Source organism: Doryrhamphus excisus, chromosome 14, assembly GCF_030265055.1.
Source record: "Doryrhamphus excisus isolate RoL2022-K1 chromosome 14, RoL_Dexc_1.0, whole genome shotgun sequence".
NCBI classification, from domain to species: Eukaryota; Metazoa; Chordata; class Actinopteri; order Syngnathiformes; family Syngnathidae; genus Doryrhamphus; species Doryrhamphus excisus.
Window position 1 is genome coordinate 11,981,622 of NC_080479.1, and position 24,041 is coordinate 12,005,662.

General features: G+C 39.7%; 1 protein-coding gene across 19 annotated transcripts in view; it reads right to left on the reverse strand.

The window, feature by feature from the left end:
• adgrb2 (adhesion G protein-coupled receptor B2) overlaps window positions 1-24,041 on the reverse strand; it is a 362,204-nt gene that overhangs the window by 167,474 nt on the left and 170,689 nt on the right. For 18 of the 19 annotated variants that reach the window (XM_058047721.1, XM_058047722.1, XM_058047718.1 and 15 more), the window contains one exon: window positions 18,647-18,714. The gene's annotated coding sequence lies outside the window, so the exon portion shown is untranslated. The remainder of the gene's footprint in view (window positions 1-18,646; window positions 18,715-24,041) is intronic. The other variant, XM_058047719.1, reaches the window with a different exon arrangement.

A 24,041-nucleotide genomic window follows, 5' to 3' on the forward strand; every position in this document is an offset into this window, starting at 1 on the left:
CTTTTACCTTCACTCAAGGCATTATTCTTGATGTGGCTGTTTCCAAAGACACAATATGGCTGCGAGTTCAACACCTTCCTCTGCACCACCACCTTCCCATTATTTCTTGATTGTGAGAAACGTGATTGGTTTTAAGAAATAACTAATTCAATTCAATCGTGTTCCTCACCTTCTAGGAATAATTAATAGCAAAACAGGGATATGGTGTTGCAGAGGAAGGTGCAGATTTTGCTGCCACAAGTCACATCTTCAGTAAGGTAAAATTATCCTTAAGTGTTAATATATCCCTTTGTTTTGTCATGTATATGAATTTAAAATTGTTTTATATAAGTAAAACTGGAAAAAAAAAACTTTTTTGTGTAAACACTTTTGCGAGTCAACTGGTGAAGACATCATAGATGGGTGACATAGCTGACGAGTTATTCGGCCCAAATTGGGGTGCGTCTTTTCTTGATAACTACTCTGATTGGTTTGGAGAGGCGGCTAAACTCTCTCCATAACACTTTAAAGCCCATGTTTGCATTAAGAACATACATTAAGAGCATAAAACATGACATATTGTAGCTAACCAAGGCAAAATTGGCTTAACATTTCAGTGTTAAACAAAAAACATGCAAATGCTAACCAAGGTTCCACTGTACTCAACAGACATGATAATAGATATGCAGCATGTAACTTAGGTTTTGTTTCCACAGTTTAGGTTTAGTTTGGTAAAGTATATAAACTCTAAACGTATGAAAATCAAATCATTTTTTCCCCACAAGAATTGCAAATTCAAATGTGTCTAGACACACACTTGCCCGCCTCACCGTCTGTTATGGGTCTCTGTTAATCCATTCCCCCTGCAACCTATGTTCACTAAGGAACCTTTACATTACAGTCCTATTGCAACTCATGCATCTCGCCTTCTTTATCAAAGTTCTGCCACTTGAAACTTTTTTGCAGCCTTCCTAAATATAAAAAAGAAAACTTCCAAGACTCAGAAACAGACAGTGTTGACATAACAGATGATGATGGTGATTCTGGAGAGTCACAAGCACAAGGTAATATTTAGTGAGTGATACGTTGTCACATATCCGCATATACACCCGTGCACGTTAGCTCTGTGTTCACATTTTAGATTATCTGAGGGAAAAACCATTTCCTTCATCTGACACAGACTGATCGCAGCATCAGCGTGCTCCCACATGACGCACAGACAGTCTCCTGTGGTCATCTTTGTCCATCTAGCCCTTTTGGACTTCCCCTCCTCATGAGCATCTATCAGCCTCCCAGGCCCTCCTCTCGTATATCTCCTATGGTCATCTCCATCGCTTCTCTCCATCTGCTCCATCTCGACAGACCCCTGCCGCACATTTAAGAGCATCTGAAGCCGACCACAGTGTGTCGCGCCATCCATCATTACTCACAATAGGCCACACAGGTTCACAGAAAGAATGCTATATTTTTACTTTAGCGCACGCCCCCCCTTGGCTGTGCTGCTTTGTCAGGAATCCCAGCTCATTCTCACACCTTTTAGGTAAGAAATAACCCCTTATGAAAACACACAATCATTTTTATAGCTGTTGACACAGTTTTATCGATTGTTAAATCATGAAACATGTGCCAGCAGCACCCGGCTAATCTGTTTATTTAATTTACCGAACATCAATAAGAAAGATAGGTAAGAAGAAGAATTCCAGACTGTCCTCAAGCCACAGTCGATAACTTGTCAGGGTGTCTTCTCTCTGGCCACGACTCATCAACTATTGATCTAATTTCTGTTGTAGAAATTAACACTTTAACAAGCCATGTGTCCTTTATTAAAAAGGTAAACACATAGGGATAGAAAAAGGTACCGAATATGCTCATGCCAGACACCTAATTGAACATTAATGCCAGATGACTTACAAGGCCTTGTTGCACTCCATCACCGCAAGGTGGGCAGAGAGAGGCCATGAATTAAATCTGGCCTGACAGTAGTGATGACGGTTGATCTTGCCCTCAAGGAGATGAGTTAGCAATTTCATGCCAGGAGAAAACACCCATCAACCTTAGAGGGCTACACTTGCAGAGCAAAATGGCTGCCATTTTCATCATTCTGACAATACACAGATTGAATCCACAGAAGGTTGCTTAGCATACCGGGATGCAGAGTTGGACCTCAAAGCAGTGGTGTGCAGCCAGGGCCAGCAACGCCTTCTCTGCTGGCCTAAACACTACCAAAAGCACTGTATTGATTAATTCCCGACAAACTATTATCTTTAATGTCGCCAGTGGTGCACATGTATTTTAGATTTTTTTGTTGTGTTTTTTCTGTCCAGTCAGATTTCAGCTTCTGTGTGTTGCCATGCTAAACTAATCTGCAGCGGGTCGTCAGAACCAAGTCTGCATTTTCCTCTCTTCTTTTTGGTTGGGTTGATCAGAGAAAAACAGTGAAGTGAAGTTACGTCCACAATGTTGACAGAGAAATTGACATCTCTGGTGAGTAGATTTTTGTCATATTATTAGTTACATAATCAATCTGAATGATACAATTTTTGCTGAAATATGAGTGGTGTAGTCACTATTGAGAGATACTGCATATAACGCACTTGTCGCCATGTGTCTTGACTTGATGACTCTTAGACTGTCCATTTTTTGCAGATCTGTGTTTTGGCCTCAAGACAGGTCTTGTATGGGCATTTAACTAAATGGATCTTTGCTTTGAGAGCTGGGTCATGGCATAGACAGCATGCTCCAATAAGCACTGCAAACACTAAAAGGCAAAGGCCACTGCCTTTATTCCCAAGTCTGTTTGCGATTGGGTGACTGAGGGTACACAAAAGATGACAGATATGTGGCAGCCACTGTTGGTAATGTTGTTTTTTCAAAGCATTTTGCTGCACAAATATGAAGACACAACCCTGCGTGGCCCCGCTTGTCTGTAATAAAGGCCTACATAAATGTCATGCCACAGGATTTCTGAGCAGAGGCTTGTGCCACCGTACGGTGTGGATGCATCAACAACTCCGGTATGCATGCACAACTCCCACCCCAGCTCAGTTTTTAGCCTCAATTTATAATTTACATATGTGGTGTCTTTTAATAGCCTAGCTAAAAAGGCATCATAACAAATGCTCGCTGACAGAAAAACAACAATACATTTGGTCAAACATAAACAATGAAATATTCCTGATCGTAAAATGTCAATATAGGCTGATATTCAAATGGAATCTATGAGGATATGATGCAATATGAATGGCACTTTCATAACTTGTAAACATGGTAACACATGGTGGCTTACTGCAGCAATGATTAAATATTTATCATATCTTTGAAAAGCACTTTTTTTTTTTAAGCCAGATAGAATATGAAGGCTTCTTGATTCCTCTAGCTTTTCCATTTGGATTAAAATGACCCTTTATGATCCACCAAAACTCTCAATGAACAGAGAGAATAGAGAATAGACAGAACAATTCGACTTTTATCCCCTGTGGTTGTCTAACAGGTCTTTCTAACTTCTTAAAATATTGTCCCAGGCTAGTCAGAAAGTGTCTAAGCTGCCAGATTTTTTTTAAACATGATTAATATCCATTTAAAATGCTTAGAATACAACATTTAAAAAGCATTCAATACACAGAAGTACACAGTTTTCAGTGTGCACACCGTCAACGAACGGATGACTTTCAAAAACAGCTATTTCCCAACTTCAAGTCGCCTTGAACCTGTTATATAGAGTACCGGTATGCTGTTCATTTATTATTTAAGTACTCCCTATTCCTACCATAAACAACTTCAGTGAGACAGCATGAACCTGTTCCATCACTCACAAACATTTTGATAAAAGCATCAGCAAGAAGTGTCACTATACATTATGTATGTGTGGCCACTTTTGTCAGAGGTTATTACATTATTCCCCCTCTCTCTTTTCACTGCAAAAAGATGGCGTTACATGTATTTTTAATACATACAAATGTCAGAAATCACAAGCCAACATGAACCCGGCAGCTTTCCAATGACGGATGCAGTGCTGTGTAGCACACAGCAGCTACACAAAATAAGCAGTTGAGAAACGTGCACAATGAAAATAAATGTGAAAGCGTTTGGCTTTTCGGTGCACAGTCTGCCATATATCTCCTCAATCTTTTTAAAAGTGAACTCAAATGGCAGGAAGTACACTGTGTTCTGACATTATGGCTTGATAGACTCTCGCTTTAAAGAAGAGCGAAAGCAGCTTATATCATTTGAGGGCGCCAGTGCTGGTTCTTGATGCTGTTTCTGGGTCAATAAGTATAGTGTACATGTCTGAGTTAGATTACAAGCAAGAGTGGCCCACATTTGGGTTCTCAAACGTCCCTGTTTTGGTATAGTTCAGTATTCATTGAAAATGTTGCCTCGATTATTGTTACAGTTTCAACTATTGTTCCATATTGCTTGGTTCACACAGCCAACACTGAGTTAACACAACACTACGAGTCCTGTAAGCTCAAATGAGAATGTCACACAACCTGGGAAAACTTGATTTGGTTTTTGACTGATCTTTTGGAACAGATTAACAACAAAAATCAAGGTACCACCATAATTTGGCTTTAGAAGACATTTCACCTCTCATCCAAGTAGGTTTCATCAGTTCATGCTCAAAGTGGGAGAACACCAGGACTGGGCTTACCTAGTCCTGTCCTACCTAGTCATTGAGCATAAACTGTCTTCGAAGACTCCAATTGTGATGCATTCAATGCATGTTCAAGTGTAAACATATGTTACAATGACAGGGATACCGAGAAGCTCAACACTATGGCTAAAAGCCTTTTGAGCAGACCATTTATCTCACTCTGTTCCTTTGATTTAATTTGTAATTCATTGCAATCTGCAGCATGCATTCTTACTTATTGCCTTAAATATGACGCACAACACACACAGAGACCGCTGGCTGGTGATGCCCAGATATTATTAGTGTCTTTCACACCTGCCTCCTGCTGTTAAGCAGCACTTTCTTCTTCCTCGTTTCTGCTTCGTAGCTTGGTCAGGTGGAAATGCTATGTGGCTAATGCATGATTGATTGTTGGAATAAGAGACACTCCACTGCCCCCGGCTTTGCTCTCTCTTGTCTCTACATGGTTAATGGGCCAGCCAGAGGCGGGCGCTACACTACTCTCCACGAGTGTGTGTTCTGTCTGGATGTGCAGAGAAGAATCAGTACAGACAAGAATCAGTCTATCATACCATATCAATGGATATTAATGCCACAGGCGACTATGTGTGCACTAATGCCTAGGTTCCCCTAGGTGTATGCAGATTGTCCTGGGGGTACGTGAATAAAAATTTTAAAAGGCTTGACTACATTAGCGCTGAGCTCTGAGATTTACATAATGTGCTTGAACACCTCATGTGAACAGCCGGAGGTAGTACAGTGCAGAAGAAAGAAGACAGCATGAAGTTGTTCATTGTTCATCTTTGTTTTCCTAATTATTTTGAATTATTACAAGTGTGCAGGAGTACATGGGGGTACATGACTTCCAGTCAGATGTCTAAAGGGGGATGCGACTGTGAAGAGTTTGTCTGCACTGTGTGATGAATCGGTCCTATGCGGAAGACACTGGAGTTTGGCCAGTGAGGCATGTGTTTGACATTGATCGCAATTGAATCAAATGGCCCACTTATCACATTACAAAGCCTCCACCCTAACCTCAGACCCACCAACCCCTAATCATAACCTATCTTTCCTCCCACAGTCCCCTGTGTTTTAAAGCTGTCCTTGAAGCATGGACACATCGTCCATCAGGCCTATGCTCCCCAGCGACCCAGCCTTCCTTAATAAGCACTCCACCTCCTACTTTCCCCTTCATCTATCCCCCTATTATGTGTTTACTTGGGCCATCCTTCCATGTGTCTGCCACACACGTCAATTAAGTTATGCCAGGCAATCAGGTGAAAAGATTCCTGATTATTATCCTGCATGTGGAGAGTTATGCCAAATGACCTCGCCATTTAATCCCTGACATGAGTTTTTCTGTGATTTTTTCTTTTCATTTTTGTCTTCTCCAGGCACTTATGTAACGCTGTAAGCAAAAGCCGAGCGCTGTTCACCCAGTGCTGTGCAAAGGAGGAGGGAGGAGGCTGGGGGATAGAGTGCATGAGACGAAGGAAGGGAAGCGACGAGCAGAATTTCAACGAGGCGTCCTTGATGACTGACTGGTGTAATGTCATGCGAACACCGCCATTCTCTTACTGGGTGGTCCATTAATCTAGAGTATATAAATGAGTGTGTTTGGCAAGAAAGGTAAGGACGGGATCTTCATCATGTGTTATGAGGCTTCCGATTTTTTTTCTTGATATCCTAACATTACCGTCATGCTGTTTAAAGTGCTCCTACACAATGAATCACTCATCTAAATCAGAGAAAATAACCCAAGCAAGCTTTTATCGCACATTTCCCCATCTAATTTAATACAAACGCTCCAAAATGTTGTGCAATTTGGAGCCCAGCCAAAATTATCTGGGAAAAAAAAAACATATTTGGAGGTTGAGTAAAACATCAGTTCAGTGAGTTTATGAATGATTAACTCAACACGCCACTACAATAGAGGACTAGTAATGTTGAGGAAAAGTATGGTGTTAAGCATAGAACCAGCAACAAAAACAACACCCAAGGCTTGTTCCTATTGCAGCGGCATTTGAAAAGCGTAGAAAGTTTGCCTGTGATGCAATAGGCTAAAGCGATCAGTGAAGTCATGGAAATGATGGCACTGGATGACCACCCCTTTACCATCCTTGACAATACCAAATTTTGTTGGCATGTAAACCCTTTGGAGGATGTTATGCATAAATTGCATGTTAGAAGTAGTGATGTCATGATATTTGGTAAGGAGAAATCTACAGGTATAGTTTGTTAAATCCAACTTTGAGTCGTTCTTGCTTCCAGATGTGCACAATCTACGATTAAATCATCATTAAAAAAAAAAGATATAGAAAATTATCATTTAGTGGTATTGATATCTTGAAAGGCAGAAAGTTGTGTCTGTATCAGCAAAAAAATATTGTACATCGTCCATCCCTGGTATTAAGGTAAAGTTTGTTTAGCATTGACAGTCACAGCATAAATCAAGTGGCACTGATTTATAGTCCAATGTTCGAAGCAACCGATGAAGCAGGTCAAAGGATTGACATTGACCTTCCTGTTCACAGAGTCTTGCGCCCTTCGTGGACCTAGTGGCGCCGCCCACTGATTGAATGGGAGTACTTTGTGTGTAGATTTATGAGGTCCCATTACCCCTTTATTACTGTAAGTAACAATGAATAATTGTTTGTAATCAGGACATTGGGTTGGTGAGAAGAGTATTAGGTTCACCTCATACATCATTGGACAAATACCAGTGGTAGGGACAATGAGGGATGGGGATGATATTGGTTAGAAACCTCTTTTGTTTGTAATTGTTTTACCCCTAAGAGAATAGCATCATGTAAAGTGGTGTGTGCCAACACACACAAATACAGCTTCTCAAAATTGCTCAAGTAGGCAGTTGTTGGAGAAATTACTTCTTAACAAAGAACAATTAATCACTAAGGGAAAGCATATGGCGGAGTTGGGCTGCAGGAGTCTTCAAATGATATGGATATAAAAACACGGAGCTTCAAACACTCTTAGAACTCAAAGGAATGCCCGGTGTGTGAAACAACAAGACATGAAATGGAAAACTGACACTTGCTGACAGAAAGCAAGCACAAATAACTTAAACTGTAGTAGCCCAGTTGCCTTTTGTCTATCCGCAACTGATCCTGACACTTTGCATTTGCAATATCCCAAATGTCCTCTCAGCTATGTTTTGTTATGGCACACATTTCAATTCCATTTCACAAGAGCATCGCCGGCCAATCCATCACATTTCAGAGGGATAACAATGATATTTACTGCGCACTGTAAAAACTGCAATTCCCCCATACCAGACGGTCTCTAAGGGACGTTAGCAGGTTGTGTGAAGGCTGGTGAAACTACACATCCCAAGGGGGAGAGCTTCATTGCCAATGCTCCTTGCGGGGGTAATAAACCTGCATTGATCCAGTGACAGGCCTGATTAAAATCAATCTGGAGCTACAGTGTCCCAGTGTGGTGGACGAGCGGGGACCCATCAAACACACAAGAGATGGTGCTTGCTCATGTTTGTCATTTTGGCGGCAGTTGCAATACAAAACACCTGAAATGTAAAAAGCTTTGAGACTCTTATCCCCAAAGCCTCCAGCGTCCTCAACCAATCAGTTTACTACTTTAATGGCCAAAAACGGTACCAGAAAGCTACTGTAAAATCCACAGTCACGTTGTGTTCATCATAACAACCAATGCCTTGTTGGCAGTAATACAAGGAGTTTTTGGTCAACAAAAGACGGGTGGTGTACATATCAGGGGAGCACACATTTTTTTTCAGATGATCTATCTAACTTCAAAACAAAACATACTAATGATTAGTATAAAATGCAGAAAACATGCATTTGTATAGAGGAGACAAGTGAATGGATAACTTTTGTTATAGATAAAGGCATCTTACCGCCGAGTTGCTTCATCGGTCATCACAATAATAAAGATGTAAATTGCATCTCTCTGTAGCTTAACACGTCTGTTCACCACTTCATCTTTGCCATGGGGAGCAACAGCAAATCAGGAGAGGAGCTTAATGTCAGCTGACTAATGTCATGAGACTTCTTCATAGTGACATTTATACAATCGACCGGTAGCTGGCAATCGACGTAATGGGCACCCCTGGTGTAGAGCTTTATACACCACCACCGTTGTGCACATCGGCTTAGCACTCTATCACAAACGCACATACAAAGACGGGGCAAGAGGAGACAGCCCTTGCAATGTATTTTTTCCTACATATTGGTCATTTGTGTGTGCTGGTCCCTTGTCTTTGGTTCCTGTGGTGTTCATGACTGAGTGCTTTTTATGAATCTGAATCTAATCAGCTAAACGGAGTAACATAAGTAACTATAGTAACAGGTTCAAACTTTCAGACAGCATTTTATGTTGGCATACATACTGAGTTTGGCCACCTCATGTATGATTTTTTTTTTTTTTTTTTATCAATATTCGGTGCAAACCAAAGTATTGAACCACGAGTGTGACAGCAGCCTGAACAAACAACAAAGGTGCTAATTTCAAGATAATGGTGATCACAGAAGCAAAGTTAACTGTCAAGCAGCTCAGAAAATAATAAATGAAATATGACTTAACTGATATTGAAAACATGACTAAGAAATATATTTATTTTGTCTTAAATCATAGTAGGTAATATTATACATCCATTAAATTCCATGCAATGTCCAGTGCACATCCTACGGAACAGTAAATTAACACATGCACGTTACAAAACTGCAATATGTGGTCAAACCTAATGATACTTAGTGATTTATAATGTTTCCTTTTCCGACCAATAGCGTCTAAGTGGAGAAAAATGCACACAAACACACACAAGTGCCTTTTCCAATACACCCCGAGGTGAAAATCAATGTGAAATGTGAAACATACATACAGTAGCATAGGTGCTGATGACAAAGGCAACACAACTCCATTTAATGGTTGTGAATGTATGTGAAAATGAGGAGGTTGTCTCAAGATTATAGGCATTATTGTAACTTCAGAGAAGCATATTTTTCACCCAAAATGAAAAAGTATTACAGTGTTTTAGTTATATTAAAAAAAAAACTATTGCGCATCATTTATTTACGTGATTTTTGTCATTCTTGTTTTGTGACAAACACTGGCAATAACACGGGGAATAAAAATCACTGACTTTTTTATTCCCTCAAGGTATAACAGATGGCATACTGCAACATTGTTCAGTTTATCTACAAAAAAAGATAGTGTTTATTCTCAGCACTGAACCTTGAACCTTCATTTTAATCTAAATTTATGCCAGGAATCACAATTGTGTGACAAATTGGCAAAATGCCTCTGCAAATGTCTCTGTGCAATCTTATCCAGGACGAGAACTGCAAATAAGCAGGCGTTGTTGTGAGATTAGCCATGTTTCACTATAATTAAAAAGCGTGGCATAGCATTCTTAAAAAGACGTGCACATTTTTATTTTATTTTATTTTTTTTTACAAGCATGACTTCATCAAAGGGGTTCATAATTGTACCTAGACAAGTGATATCGATCAGGTTCCCAGCTGTGGGAGCACATTTCTAACCCTTCTCTGCATGGACAACAAATCAATATCATCAAGCTTTTTGTGAATGCCTGGTATACATGATCAGTCAAGCCTCTAATTTCAATAAAAACACAGACTGCAGAGCCAGTGGGAGTTCGTACAAAAACAAGACTCTTAGAGACGATAACGTTGCATACAATACAGTCACGGCCAATAGAGCCATACCTGGAACTGTGCTAAGGTGCTCATTGTTCCAAAAAATATGATTTGGATGATAACGTACTGCTCTCTGAAGAATACCTCAGCAAAGGACACAGATAAAAAAAAAAAAAAATCTGGTATTTCTCTACCCATGATCATTGGAAGTCATCCCCTGCAGGCTTCCTCATGCTGATGAACCTCTTTACCACGGATCGTCATCTCGAGCATCACATTTACTACTTAATACTGTACATTTTCATCACTAAGATATACACATGCATGTGTTTTCCCTGGATATTAGCTCTTGCCATACATGCACCACAATATGTGCACATGCTGTAACGAGTCATCTGAATGTGTATGCACATGTTCCCTTGACAATCTCTTATATATTCATTGTACATGATGAATAACAGGGTTATAATTCTGACCCGAGGTATTGTGTGCTTGTGTGTGAAGACACTATATGGAATATAGAATAATGCAGCCAGCCTCATGTGAGTGCGAGTTTCTCAGAAGGATGTGGGAACGGCATACAAAGTCTTATACACCTGTAGTTTGAACAGTTGTGAAATCAAAGAAGCACTGTGTGACAATATACTGTAGTGTGTGTTCAAATCCCTTGTCAGTGTGTGTCTATTGAGTGTTTAAAGGATAAGCAAACATTTATTCGCCATAAGAAGGGGCAGTGTCATGTGTCAACATTTGAGCCCCCATAAGAAAAGGGAGCTCCTTACAATTGCATTAAAATTGTCATTGTGATGGAGTTATTCACTGAAAAAACCAGGACAGTTATTTACAATGTGACCAAAGGTCGGGTTGGGCAGCTTGCATGCAAGAGTGGCGCTTTGCTGGGTTGACCGTACACTTAAACGCCAAGGGATCCTCCAGACAAGCAATTTGCCCTCCCACTTGGCTGTATCAGTCAATCTGTTTCATCCAGGTGTTACGTGGGCACCATCTGGGCAAGGTACCCCAGCATGGAGTTCTCCAGAAAGTGTACCATATGGTCAGAGTGTAGGGCCCGATCTATCTATCTATCTATCTATCTATCTATCTATCTATCTATCTATCTATCTATCTATCTATCTATCTATCTATCTATCTATATCTCTATCTATCTCTCTCTATATATATATATATATATATATATATATATATATATATATATATATATATATATATATATATATATATATATATATATATATATATATATATATACATATAAAACTTTTTACGTTATTGATTAACATTTAAATGCAACAATTATTGCATTGATTGATGCAATCAATACATGTGCAATTCAGAAATTATTTCTGAATTAAGCAAGATGTAGTCAGTGATGCAATTCCAAACACATTATTGATGAAAAATGTGTTTGATGACACTCATTTTCTTGACACAATTAGACCAAATGTGGCCAAAAAGTGCTCTTATTTTGAAGCCCAGAACTGTGTTATGTGTAGGACCAGCTGGGTGCAAGAATAAATGTGCCTCCTGTCCTTTTGACATGACATCAGCGGGCTTCGTAATACACTCGCTTACATTAAAGCGGTAAAGCAACACTCAAGATGGTAAAGCAAGACTCAAGATGTGTAAACACACATCCAGCCTGAGTCATGCACACACAGCCACGCAAGCATGCTCTGCTAAACTAAGCAAAACCCGCAAAAAAACTTTTTCTTCAGCTTTTTTGTTTACACTCTTAGCACAGAGTTACACACAACGCAGAGTTATACACATACGACTGATGGAAAAGAACCAGGGGAGACACAATTTAAATGCAATGTTCTCACTGATGCAACCTTAACTTTCACCTCTACACAAACTTAACTTTCATTTTCTAGAGGGTTGCAGCAAACAAGACTTTACAGAACTGATTTTTTATTTTTTTTACAAATCCCTGCACACAAAGGATTATTAAAAACGTGTTTTTTCTGGACACAATGTTGAACTACACTGCAGAAACACATACCATTTCAATATTGTATTTATCTAAATAACATTTTGATTGAGCTCCCTAATTGCATCACTGAATCCAAGATTTGGTTGTGAACAATCTAGTTCATGCATTATCACTGTAAATCTGACCAAGAACCATAAAGCATATTATACATGCAGTAACTATAACACACATACATATATGTAAAGCATACAGAAAACAACCAAACTAAACTAAAATATATTTTTGCATTGTTGTCGAAGCCACAATGCAAGTGTCACCAAGTGCAAAAAGTCTGTGTCAGATGGATATTTAATGAGTACGACTCTCACTCGTTTCCTGTCACAATCACATCCAACTCCGACACCCGTAATAGCGCATATCACTCAACATGAGCAGCAAAATGCCAGGAGGGCTATCAGCAGCCATTTACCTGCACCTTATACAGTACAGATACACACAAACACAACTAGATTCCACCACATGCATTGCACGTATAGACGTTGGAGTTTGCACACACACAAGCAGTGTGCAGGTTGTGTGTGTGACAAGAGAAGATAAGGAGGTGAGATCCTTTCAGCGTGTTAATGGAACAACACGGTATCAAAGTGGATCAGTGGACACATGGAATGATTGAAGAGTTGCATTTCATTCAAGATGCTGCTGGCATGCTTTGTGTTGTTGACATTTTGTTCAAGGAAAACCAATATCCATGTAATCTTGACTTTGGCCTTCACACAACTGGAGATGGTCAATTCAGAAACACATCACTGTTTGCATCACCATGTTTTTTTTTTTGCAAACATGTTTTATGCCGCACTAAATGCCTTGGTTGATTTGCGGATTCACTTTAAAGCCACAAAGTTTTGTTTGCTGAGGATGGCTTTCATCAAATACACAGAGTTAGTCGTAGAAAACCATGCAGCTAAGTGAGCTTTCAACTAACTGGATGCGTAACCAGGCAACATGTCTGTATCTGTTGGCTGCTATAAATGTAGGAGGATGTCTTTGGTGGAAATTCCACCACATTTTCACGACATGATCAATCATGTTAAATTGCATGCGAATGTTTATAATGGCACATGTAGTTGTCAGCGCGTGATACACTATACTGTTGCTACGAAGATGTATGGAAGTGATGATTGTATTAGCAATAAACAATTTGTCACTAAAATTGTTCAAAGCATCCATCACCGCCTGTCTTTCTTTCCAGCTATTCTTCCTCACACCATCCATGACCCGTGTCTCTCCCGTTTGCGAAGCATCTTGGCTAATGAAGCCACTTTTCCTTTTATCCACACATACCTGCAGGCAAGCCAGTCATATGTTGCTGGCTCTGATTAAATACAACCTTCAAGGATTTGAGTAGCTAAATTAATGTTTGAATCATATTTGAGACTTGGAAAGTTTTACATAATGGGTTTACGTAAAGCAGTCGAGTGGTTAGCGCGCATGCCTCACACCTAGGAGACCCGAGTTCAATCCCACCCTTGGCCATCTCTGTGTGGAGTTTGCATGTTTTCCCAGTGCATGCACAGGTTTTCTCCAGAGACTCCGGTTTCCTCCCACATTCCAAAAACATGCTAGGTTAATTGGCCACTCCAAATTGTCCATAGGTATGAATGTGAGTGTGAATGGTTGTTTGTCTATATGTGCCCTGTGATTGGCTGGCGACCAGTCCAGGGTGTACCCAACCTCTCGCCGGAAAACAGCTGGGATAGGCTCCAGGACGCCTACGACCCTCGTAAGGATAACCAGTAGAAAGTGAATGAATGAATTTATCTGTACAAACCACTGTATGACTCGTTGGCACCAGCATAATTCCAGCATGAATAAGTACACTAACAAACCTGCCGACATTGAAGAAATGTTATAAGTCTCGCCCCACCTGACACCTTGGACACCACCTGATGCTCGGAGCAGTGAGATATAATGTGGGGATGCAAGATATAAAAAACATTGAAAAGTTATCGCCCTCTAGGCAGAAGCCTAACTGTTGCAAACAGCCCCTTTAACTGTTCTAAGTATAGATAACTGCTCTCTTTACTCATTTGTTCCTTCACATATCGCAGCACCAATTAGGAGACATTATTCGAACACTTTCTGTCGGCTTCGGTGTGCCGTGGATTGTCGCCGCCGTCCCCAGTCACTAGGCTTATTATGCAGCACTCCTCATTGAAATGAAACCTCCAAATATGCTCTCCCTCTCTAGACACATCAGGGAAAAAATGCTTTCCCTCTCTAGACACATCAAGAAAAAGAAAGCGAGAAGAGCGAAAGGAGAGAGTACACATGGATTGGACTTGAGTCAACATCATTACTGTGTGCCGTTTGTGGAGTGATCTTTATTTTTACTCCCCCAATCCACCCCCCATACTTGTGGCTTTGATCCCTGTGCCAACATTCAGCAAAGGCTATGAAAATTTTGATTTGCAGGTATGTTTTTGGTGTTAAATAGTTGGTGTATTGGTGAAAAACTGAAAAAGTGGCATGCCTCGTGTCCACAACAGGTTACACATGCTAACAGATGCAAAATACATGTAAATCCCCCCTGCTGGCAGTCACGTAGCTGCAAACTGAAAAGCCCATCGGGACCACCTGTGGGTTCCTACATACATAATTCATTACGTACGAATCCTTCAGCTTTAGCGCAGAGACACCCATCACAGGACACTAGCATCTATTTGGCTGCAGATGTGTGCAAATGTTGGCTCCAATGTAATGTTTAGTCATTTAGAGCTCAATGAGGCATCTCAACAAGCAGCATACAATGCACTGTCTTGAATTAAAACTCTTATTTACCTGGGCCTGACTTTTAACCACACCATAGTGCATCATGCATCACAGTGTCCAAAGATATGCACACAAACTTTACAAAAAAAACAACCTCACATTAATCTGGGCCTGACATTTATCTGCTCCATATTTTATGTATCACAGTGTCCAAAGATTTGTAGACTTTTTGAGGCCAATGTCTTCACCTTGAGATCAATGCAGCATAACAGCAAGCAGCACGCTATGCAGTCTCTTGAATAAAAACTCATTTACCTGAGCCTGACTTTTATCTGTTCCAAGGTTCATATATCAGTGCCCAAAGATATTTACAGATTTTGGGGCCGATGTCTTCATCTTGAGATCAATGAGGCATAACAGCAAGGATTTTTGGTCCAAATTGATCCCAACTGTCCCAACAAGTTACAGCAACATATAATGTAATTCATAATCAATGTTTTAAAATTGGGAAGATTGTGTTTATTAGCGAATGATGATAATGGTGCAGGCATATTTTGTCCCACTGAATCATGAAGTAAGTTTGATTCACCTTATTGACCAATTTAAATATAGCAAGTATGCCATGTTGGGATTGGAATACATGTCAAGAGTTGACTGTATTTCTCTGCATCCCTATCCAGTAGTTATTGTAACTATACAACTTAGTTTCCTTTAGACTTTTAGTTTTAGACTCGTCTTTATTTTAGCTCAGTCTTTTTCATATTTGTGCTGCTGCCCTGGTCTTGCTCGTTCTCGAATCACGTGTTTGGACTGACTAATGTACTTGCTTAATAGATCTGGCAACCATTTGAAGGACTCTTCCTTGGCCAGTGCTAACCCGTTTTCAATTTCACTGACAGCTGGGTACTTGGAGTGTACATTTCTCCCTAAATCTGTTTTGTTTGTTTGTTTTTTTATGATGGTTTCTTCCTCGGCTCAAGCAGGGATTCTCCAACAAGTTTGGTAAAACAAGCCCGATAGTTGTTGCAAAACCCTGCAAACAGATGGGCTGACAGATGGAAAAACAAATAAGCCAAAGGCAGGAAAAACATATTCTCTTCCACCGAGGCCAACTCTATGTTGTATGTTAACAGATCTGACACAAATATCGGTATATATATTTATATTTTGCTGATGCGAGGAAAATTGCCAAATGCTATTTTTGCACACAGAAAATTACCAACTTTGTCAGAAATGTAGTTCTAGACTAAGTTCAAGTGGTAAGATATTACAGTCCTTCTACACTGATTGAACCACGTGGGTCTATTCCAGACCCATGTTCCAATCAGTCCCGCTTTAAAATAGCCGTTAAATCTTTTTTTGAGATTGGGGCATCTGTGTTCCATCTTTCTCAGTCGTCTTTATCAGTACATGTTACAGTGTACGTTTACAATGGTACAGGGGTGATGGGGTAACAGTGGCACACAAGCATTGAGCGCCCTCTCGTGGCTGTCAGTGTGAAAAAAACACACACACACATAAGTCGCAGGACTAACAAAACCATAAAAAAAAGTGTGACCGGAAAATATGGTACTTTTCCCTGGAGTGTTTGTCTCCCAAGCTCAAGGTTGCTGGTTTTATCCACAATCCTCCTGTGACCATGTTTAAAGTATCCTTGGGAAAGTTCCAGTTGTTCATGACGTTGCGTCAGTCGGGAAATGTGGTAAAAGTGTCAAAAGTGCCAAAAGTGCTATGAATAGTGATGTTCCGTTTACTTTTACATACCCCTGTAACGGTTATTTTTTTAATGATACAATTATCTTTTCAACAGAGGTACGCATCTATTGAAAGAAATGTCCAGTAGGTATGGTCTTGAGGGAGGCAGGCCTCCTGTACGGCGCAATTACAGGAAGCAGGATTCTGACTGACTGGATGACAAAGTGGTGTGCTGCATAATTATGTCTTGAATAATAGATGGCCATTCTTAGTCATCGCCAAAGAGAGCCTGTTCATCAGACCAGCCAAGTTCATAAAGTGTACTTCAGTCATCACCAGACATCTTTCCCATCCACAGATTTCATATATCTCAATGTTGGAAACGCAACAGCACTAACAGCACACATGGTGCAATCCTATTATCTGAGAGTTGTATACTTTGGCAGTGCCAGCTGATATGTGTCAATCAGCCCCGAGCAAAAAACTCATTCTCTGTCAGTGTGGCCTCTAATTGTTACAGCTTGCAATGTCAGGCCGAGCTTGACGACTAGCTCTGATTTGATTAGCTCGCGCCACAAGCTGCAGCACCACATGCAACATGAGTTCGCAGCAGTTGCCTTGCTCCTTTGAGCTGCCCTCGAGGTCTTTGCTTGGTCGCATGCCAGAGTCATATTCTTGTCACAAGCATCGCTAAACTGTACCTTCCTACCTGTTCGTTGGTTGCCCTTGCATCAACCTTTTGATGGGCAAGACGCGACTCCTAGGGTTTGTTTATCCTGCTGTGGTTGCCTTCTCTTGGGTGACTAAATGCCAGATGTGAGTGTAATTAGGACAGCAGACAGACCTGATTACTAACCATTTGTTCTTGGATGCGCCTTAGCTTGTTTCTTTTTGAAAAGGGTTCATGTCCTTTTTTATTTAGCAAGACAAATAAACAGACTGAAAAATGCACATGAAGTTAGTCAAATATACATCTCATCTGAATTTGGCCAACACAGCAGCATGCAAGCACAGCACATTAGTAATACTTTTTGGAGATGGAAAAGACAGAAGGCAAAAATAATGCACTTCATTTGCATAATGGATTCCCACAACTGCGCCCTGAGGTCCCTGTAAATTTTTGATTCATGGCTTGAGGGTACTAAGGCAAAAAAATAGATTTTTCCACATCCAACAGTATTAGGTCAGAACCTTGGGGTAAAGTATTTAACTTGAAGCAACTTGTTTTGTGCACCAGACCTGTAGACTCATTCAAAAGCTCCATAGAGTTAATGCATTGGAAATCGAGTTACCATGGCGACAACGTTAAATAATTCTCCACAAAATGAGACATGACCTAACATGATTTCGACTGACGCAGGGGATACTTTGGGGATAGCTTAATCAGCTTTAAGGCATCGTGTTCGCTCACACTCACACAAACAAAATATTCAGAACACAAGTTGGCACAGCAGGTGTTCTTCAAATAATGATGCATACTAGTGCTCTGTGTCAAAATGATGGAAAGAAATGCCTGTCTGGAAATTATTTTCTCAATACAAAATTATATTTCTGGTTGCTGTCATTTGAAAGTAGATGTTACCTCGTTTTTTGTATACCCGATTTTCGTAGTATTCACTTATCGTAAATTTTTTGCTAAATTGTTTTTCTCATTTTTTGTACAATATTGTATTTAACTAGTCTGTTTACCCTGTACTGTATTGTTGCATGAAATTGAGTGTCCAAACAAAACATTCTCCGCATTGATGACTGTCTGCCCGTGCATTTTTTATTGAGTGCTGCTGATGGCCTTTAACAAGACTGAAAATGCCACAAATGTTGAATGTTAAGAGACTAACTCTCCATCCATTTAATCATCTATTTCAGAGGATGTCTTTCACCAAATTGTCTTCCGACTGCAAGTATTTCTACACTGCAATTATTGTTTTCATATACGGTCAAAGAGGCAAGATAAGCATGTCCTACCTACAGTCAAGCGTGGTGGTGGTCACATCATGGTCAGGGGCGGCATGAGTGCTGCCACCATTGCGGTCCTGAAGTTCAAAAAAAGGGGAAAACATGAATTCCAACATGTACTGTGACATTCCAAAGCACAGCATAATCTCCAACCCCTGGGAAACTTGGCCGTCTGGCATTAATACAGTATGTTCTGTCATCACAAGTGTGTTTTCCCTCATAGGAACAAGACTTGGTTATGAAAAAATATTTCACAACAACAAAGTTCTTGCTGTGTGTGAGGACTTTTATCATCATCATCATTCCACTGAAGGAACGTCTGCCTCCTGGGTGCATAATCACATGTATGACTGTGTGTGCCATGGGAATGGATGTGTACTCAGAGTCAAGGCTCACAGTTACAGCTCAAAAGGAGAGAACAGTGCTTGCACCTGATGAGAGGAAAACAGGCAACTGCATTTGCATATGCTGCTGTACACAAATACTGTATCTTATTTACATGATGTACTTTACTTCCAAACAGGAGGACACGTTGATATTTTTATTTTATGTATTTTGTAAGAAGCTTTAAAAAATTGTATATATATTTCAAAACAAAGCTTTGTGTGATTTGCTCATAGTGAGTTGATCTCGAGAGATCAAGAATGTGTCCCCGCCTCATGGGCACTAGGTATAGGATGATAATTTTGCTGACCTCCGATTGTCATGCGAATGCGTGTCTGTTTTATTCGTCTCCCGCCTCCAAACAAGCAAGAAGAGAGTTCACTCTGTGCATTGGTTTCAGCACTTTTGTCCCATTAAACAGAATGAACAGAGTGAGCGCTCTTCTCAGTCATACAGTCTTTGTGTCAGTGGGGCAGGGAGCATAAAATTTGGCATAAAGGCTTTGCAGCAATTTTGTATAGTATACAAATGTATAGTTAGAGACACAATGTAGTATACCCTACATACCCTACATAGTATATAAGAACAAAATCAAATTGTGTTTTTACTGCCTCAGTAAGCCAGCAACTCCATTAGACACCCTCCAAAAAGAGATATGTGTTCACCATGTGTGGGCTCTGATTAGGCGCACTAGTGTGTAGGTGTTCGTTGTGTTTTTGTTACCTACAAGGTAGCAAAACTGTGGCATATGCACAGCAGAGGACGAGAGGTTAATGTTGACTTTTCCTCTATCATGTTTTTAGCTTCTGAAGTAGTAAATTAAATCCCTAAATTCCATCCAGTGGTTCAGTGAATTGTATTTCAAAGAACCTGAACACATCATAAAAACTGAAAATTCAACTCTGCCAAAAAGTGTTGTCCTCGGGTTCACAAAGAGTGGATATTCTTTTAAATTATAAGCTCAAAATGAGATTGTGGTCAGCTGTGTCACATCCCAGACAAAAGCTGCTCTATGAATGGAAATAGATTTTTTCTCAAGTCAATCAAAATAAATACTTGCTGTGAGTATTCAGAGTAAAAAAAACTATGGAATATTGTGAGTTCACTCCCTCGAAAAAGGACATAAACCAGACTTAATGCAGATCTTTTATGCAAAATAGTTCATATGGAGAGTTTAGTTTTTTTTGTAATGTTTATGTTATTTTCACCAACAATAATAATGCATCAAAATGATGAATGCCAATAATGATTTTGGCATGCGAAAGATGACATCTTCCTTCACAGACCAACCATCTTGCCAGCTCAGTATGTTCACAGTCTGCAATTATTTCCAAGTTCCGCCTTCAGATTGGAAATACAGTACCTTATTTATCACAGTTAATTGGTTCCAGACACGACCGTGATCCGTGAATTTTGCAAAGTATAATTCAATATTAATAAATGAAATATTTAGAGCACAGAAAAACCTTTTTTTTTTTACCATTATTGGAGTCCTGTAGACATGAAATAGCAACCCTATGGTCACTTTTACACTACTATTATTCTTTGTTTACATCACATTATCAATGAAGGGACATAACAGACAGTCGCTGCTACTAGAATGTGTTGGACCTGCCATTTAAGTGGCAAACAAGCACTCTCATTCCGATTCGGTCTCGTTCCAAATATGTGTTCAATGTGGAGTGTTTTCTGTAGATTCTGACAGCATGTGCACATCCTAAAGGTGATGTTAAATGGGCCTAGTTTGAGCCCAAGTTTGGAAAAACAGTGTTAGAAAGTAGCACAGATACACACACACACATCCACACAGATACATAAATAAAAACCATTTATTCCGGCTTCATTAGCGCTCTACACGATGTACTTCCCGTACCCCGCAGGCAGGGCAGCGAAGGAGGTGTCAGATGTTCCATTCTCCTCCCCAACATAACCAATGCAGGAAGTCAGTTTCCCTTCCCATCCCCTTCCTCTGCATCTTTGAGACTGCTTTGCATCTCGACATGGGACTTTTGATGTTGGAGAGAGCGTCAAATGTGACGTGACCCGGTGATTAGAACATATGTCATCACGGGAAATGGGGGAGAGCTTGGGTAAGAAACCACAGTACGGCATGTTTGAATCTAAAGTGAAGCTTTCATCTGAGACCCATGCTTCTGAAAGCCTTTGAAATGTGCAACCAGGCGGTTCTTTTTGCAGGAAGGATCGGTAGGGAGGTTTAGGCGGATATGTTGAAGAATAATAGACCTAGATGCAAAGAAACCTGTCATCAATAGAGCCTATTTGAGCTGTGGAACTGTTGTAGTCATTAAATCAAGACCGGTGTTTGCGAGAAAGGGGGGCAAATTGATTTCAGATTGAACAACAGGGTATTTCACCAGGAACTGTAAAACAAATATAATGCTCTTGCATGAATAATAGAAAAACTGCATGGTCTGATTGAACATGATGGGGAATAATGAAAAGTACTCTGCTTCAACAAACAACTGTTGGCTTGAATCATATTTTTAAAAGATAAAAAGGAACAAAGACAGATTATCAAAGAAACACTGGATTATTGTGTCTTCCATTTATTTAAAATGTGCAGAGATGAAAGTAGCTTCAATTGAAGTTGTATGACGCACTAATGTACTTTAGGGTTACCCAAAATGGGTGGTGGGTATTTTTTTTTATTTGCTCATTGGGTGATTTATCGGAGACTTTGACTTGTTATCAAAAGCATGGTAAAAAGCTGGTCCATGTTGTAATAAATTAATTTCTCATGTGCCCTTAATCATTAGTGCATGTAGAATATATTGTATGTTAGGAGTGTCCATTTGCAGCCTGCAGCACATTCTAAAAATATAATTAAAAAGAAAAAAAAAATTGAAAATGAAAATGTTGGAATTTTTGGAACATTATAAGTTAGGGAAAAAGTTCTCATGTTACAGAATAAAGTCAAAATATTATGAGAATAAAGTCATTGTGTGATTATCACATACACGAATGAAGTTGAAAGTTGGACAATTTAAAAAAATAGCTAAAATATCTGTAATTTTATAAGAAAGGGGGGGAAAAAGACAAAAAGTTGTATCCTAAAGAGAAATATCATGAGAATAAATAATGCCAGAGATGAAATATTACAAAAATACAATTAAGGTGGGGAAAAAAAACTTCCATAACTTCCTAGCATAGCTTCCTGTGTTTACAAAGTATCAAAGTGACCCTTGCATCCTTTCATTTTTCAGTATGTGACCTTCAGTGGAAAAATTTTTTGCACCCGTCTCATGAGGGTGTTCAACAAAACGAGTTTGGCTAAACCCTGATCCATCTAATGATTGTCTGGAAATGAAACAATGATTGATCAATCAGGCCTAACAGAAATTGCTGAATAATCTGTTGCCCTTGCCAAATGTCAGCACTATGTCTTGTTGCATCAAACCAGAAATGTTGGTACGGTATGATATCGTTCTGGGAAAAACAAAGTCAAATACGTCATGGTGTTTACAAAACGCTTTTTTGAAAAGAATTGCTGCAAGAGCTTTCAGAATCAATTTGATGAAAGTGGTCATTTTAGTTTAACAGTTTTCACTGGATTTAAGTATTGTGTGGGCAAAGCCAATTAGAGGCCGTTCTAGTCCTGCCAAATGTGCAGAATGTAGAATGTGATTATTCACCTTAGAAGAACTCCTCAGAGATTTAATCCTTCAAAAAAAAAACTTTAACTTTAACCACAGAAAAATGTCACTTTTCTTGCCCACTCATTCCACTCGGTCATTTTCCATCTTAAAAAATATACAGTACTTTGTTATACAACAGTGCTACTTATGCAAGCTTGATTTGTGTATATCTGATAAACACACATGTCAATCATTTAAATTTGCTTTACTGACTCCTATGCAAATGCAATCAGAAACACAAACAAACTCCAGCTGAAGAAATGAGACTCATTTCAATCAATCTTCCTGACAGACGAAGTCACATTGCTCTTGGCGCGTTGGCAACAACACATAACTCTTCCTAGGAACCCAACTGTGCCAGTCTATTTTATTATGCTGTTATTATTCTAAATGTACCTCTAGTTCCAAAGCTTAAACACTGTCTGAACGCTGAAAGATCAGAAACTTGGTATGAGACAAAATGTATACAGGCATTACAAAAACACTTAATTCCAGTGACTCCACCCATGGATAAGCATTTAGAGGAGGATTACACCTGGAAAGGTAAACATACAGGTTCAATAAGTCATGGATATGGTTAAAGGAAAACTGCACTTTTGGGGGGGAATTTTGCCCATGAGTGAAATCGGCCAATACTGATACCAATACCAATCACAGACTGTACATGCATTGTAAATGTTTAAATGTACTACACTGACTATATTAGGGGGCACCAAGCTTTTTGTTTTCCATCAATTATTTATTTAGCTTTATAGAATCTGCTTTAATACAATGGACTGTGTATTGTTTTCAAACATGCCATGCATCTACTGCAGGGGTGTCCATTTTTTTACCCCCACCAAAGGTCACATACTGCAAAATCAAAAGCTGCATGGGGGCATGTTGATATTTGTGTATTTTTTTTCCTCCAATAGATCTCCCAACATTAATACGTGAGAAGATTTTGTCCCCATCTCATGGGCACTAGGCATGGGACAATAATTGGATCATTTTGCTGACCTCCAATTGCCATGTGCATGCGTCTGTTTTACTACCGCCTCCAAACAGGCAAGAAGAGAGTTCACGTGGTTTCAGCACGTTTGTTCCATTTTTTCTTGTGAGAGCTACTTTTACAAAATGAAAATGGCCAAGAGCTAGTCATGTTTGAAACATTTCTTTTCAGAGCTAACAAACAAAGCCAATATGCTTGTTTTACCAGAACATTAACATAACTCCTTCGTTTGCCAACTTGCCCAAGCTTGCACCACGGTCAAATCCCTCCAGGTCAATGAAACACCCCCGATTCCTTCGGGGAGAGGTTGTTTTGCGATTCCTATTGGTTTGCATGCACACATCTCTTGTGTTTGTTTGTTTTTCTTTCTAAA